A 2,753-nucleotide genomic window follows, 5' to 3' on the forward strand; every position below is an offset into this window, starting at 1 on the left:
TTTCATCTTTCTGATAACATCTATTATACTGACATACTATTGGTATACATCCAGTAGCATTCAGTATTCATGGATCATCACAAAGCAGCAGTTCGCGAACAATCATAAAGGTTAAGCAACGCTCGAGAAGGCTTGGATGGGTGACCGCTTATACATATGTAGAAACATCCTGAAACTTGTAGTTTCCAAATACATTTTTTTAATAATAATTTTGTTGTATATATTTTTTCTCTATCTCTGGAACGTGATGCTAATTAATAAAAATTTTTTAGCAATAAAATGAAAAATCGTTTTTAGTTTGCACATTAATATAATATTGTATAATATTAATACAATGTACCTTGCAAAATTTATGGAATGTTAATGGAATGAGTTTGGACGAACATTTTCATGTTATTGGGAGGTTAATTGTATGTTTATTAATCTCTGGGTAATGTTATCATCTTACAATTTTAAGTTATGATAACCTTACTGGGATGTTCATGTGCTGTGAAAGCAAGAGTGAATTTATCGGAGTGAACTTAAAAGTTATTCTCGGTAAATATTTTCAGGTAAGAATTTAATCTCTGCGAATTTTCGGGCAATCAAACTTAGCCGCGGTGATTCTTTTTGGATTCCTTAACAAGAGTCAAATTGAATGGTTTGCTATTTCTTAAATTTACTTTTACAATTACTACATTGAATTCTCGGAGATTTGGGTCCATGCGCATCAACTTCGGAGTGTTCCATACAATTTGTGTGTTTCAGGATTCCTTTGTGGATTCGCAACTGCTGTGTGTGCGTGCGTGTGTGTGAATAACCTCTCAGCGTGTAAGTAGTGCTAAAAATACATAGTAATTCCTTTTATTCTTTTTCTTTATTTTTAACATTCGTGTAGAGTCAGTGCCGATAGCCAACGAATTCGCGAATGCGTGGATGCTACTCACTCCTGATTCGCCATCCGTCTTTACATATTACTAATTCTTTAATAACGCAAGTGCGTACACATTGACTGAGCACTCTCCGTACAAGCATTTCTTCTTCTTCTTTTTCTTCTTCTTCTTTTGCTGCTGCTGCTGCTGTTGCTGCCTTTAGATTTCTGATTCGTATAAATCACAATACTATGGTTCTTTTGGTGTTTCCTGGGGTCAAAAGGGATCCGAAGTCCAGAAGTGTGTCTCAATTGATGAAAAGAGTCCAGGCATATAGCAGTACAGATCTAGTGAGACCTATTAAGAAAAGGAGTCTCATATGCCAAAGCTCGATAGAGAATTATAAATATGTAGCTAATGATTCTTCGTGCTAGTTTAAAAAATCTAAGAATTATGGAAATAATTTAATAATTCTCGAGTTAATAATTCTTAAGTTCTCTATAAGGTACAAATAAAAGAGGATGTAGTTTAATTAAACTTAATGTAGCTTAATTAATCCACGCAGCAAAATAAACATAATTTCTGTGATTAAGGCGATGCTGGAAGGTCGTAATTACCGACACATTGCAGTCGTAACGATAACTTTGAAATTACTGAACGGAATTGAAATCGCTTTTCTAGGATTGAAATAGACATAAAATGTAAGGGAGCGAGCTACAAATTTATAGTAAAAACGACGAAAAATTAAAAAATTACTTTTTTTTCGAGTCATAAGCTGTCACTTGATGTAAACATTTTATTGATATAAAAGTTCTGTAACTCATATGTACAAAATAAATATTATAGCTCGCCTCCTTCGGATTACAGGAAAGAATAATACAAGACCTTTTGAGCTATGATTGAAAGAAAAAAAGATATCGTTACGACTCCAATTTATGGTAATTCGTACGCTAAGCTAAGATATACTAAATGTAAAAACAGCAAAAATTGCGTCTAGCAGTAAGTGCCGAATTTTGCAAGAGAAGGCACTTCAATAAATTAGATAAGGACAATGTACATGTTTGAGTGAGACAGAAGATATTGTTCAGAAGAAGTTCATTTAGAGATACCAAATTGAACAGACTGTTTTATCGACCTCGCACAAATTTTTCAGACCTTCCAGCATCGCCTTAATCAAAAGAGGGCAACTCCAAAAAAAGAAAATGATTTATATCTTGTAGGTAAATGATAACCATATTTGCAAAATAGAGACTCAATTATAGTTTGACATTTAAATTTCCATTAGACCATTTCATATTCAGTAATTAATTAAGTCAAAAGACCAATATATGCTCTTTCAGTTTGAATTTATTTAGTAGAAAGATATAAACATTTTAAAAAATTTTTTACAAATTAATTGTTTGGACATGTACCCATAGAGTCAAGAAATACCGAGTCTAGAAAATCGTATTCATGAGCGAGATTCAATAAAGCCTCAGAGAAAGATATCTTGTTACCTTCAAAAACTCCGGATAGAGAGGCTTGTTTAGTTGCAAATTCAGCAGTTTTGTTTCCCGCATTGCCAACATGAGCCGGACACCGAGTAAATTTGACTGATCTGTTTCAGGACAGAAAATATGAAATATATCTTATTGAATATATCTATTTTTATACTAAGATTCAGGTTCAAAAAGAGGAGTTTCTCTATTATATTAAAAAGTATTATATTAAAACGTAATTATTAAACGTGAGTTTGTTACACACAGCACAAATGACTGTTTGCCGGCTAATAGTCGACTTTTTTCAGTCAAGTTAAAGCCGACTATTAAAGTCGACATTAAGCCGTCTATTTCTAGGTTGGTTTTTGCCAACTTTAACTATCGACTGTAAGTTGACTCAGAGTCAACCATTTTTAGAAAATCA

General features: G+C 32.9%; 1 long non-coding RNA gene across 2 annotated transcripts; it reads right to left on the reverse strand.

Moving 5' to 3' along the window:
* Nucleotides 1–314: 314 nt before the first annotated feature.
* LOC105461853 lies at nt 315–2,729 on the reverse strand. Of its 2 annotated transcripts, XR_975988.1 has the most exons (3): nt 2,348–2,729; nt 927–1,208; nt 315–820 (listed from the first exon to the last, which is right to left on the reverse strand). It is a non-coding gene; the product is annotated as an uncharacterized LOC105461853 (long non-coding RNA). The 2 variants fall into 2 exon arrangements; XR_975987.1 differs by lacking the exon at nt 315–820 and having other exon boundaries at nt 838–1,208; nt 2,348–2,728.
* Between the last annotated feature and the right edge of the window lie 24 nt (nt 2,730–2,753).

Source organism: Wasmannia auropunctata, unplaced genomic scaffold (genome assembly GCF_000956235.1).
Source record: "Wasmannia auropunctata unplaced genomic scaffold, wasmannia.A_1.0 LD276398.1, whole genome shotgun sequence".
NCBI lineage: Eukaryota > Metazoa > Arthropoda > Insecta > Hymenoptera > Formicidae > Wasmannia > Wasmannia auropunctata.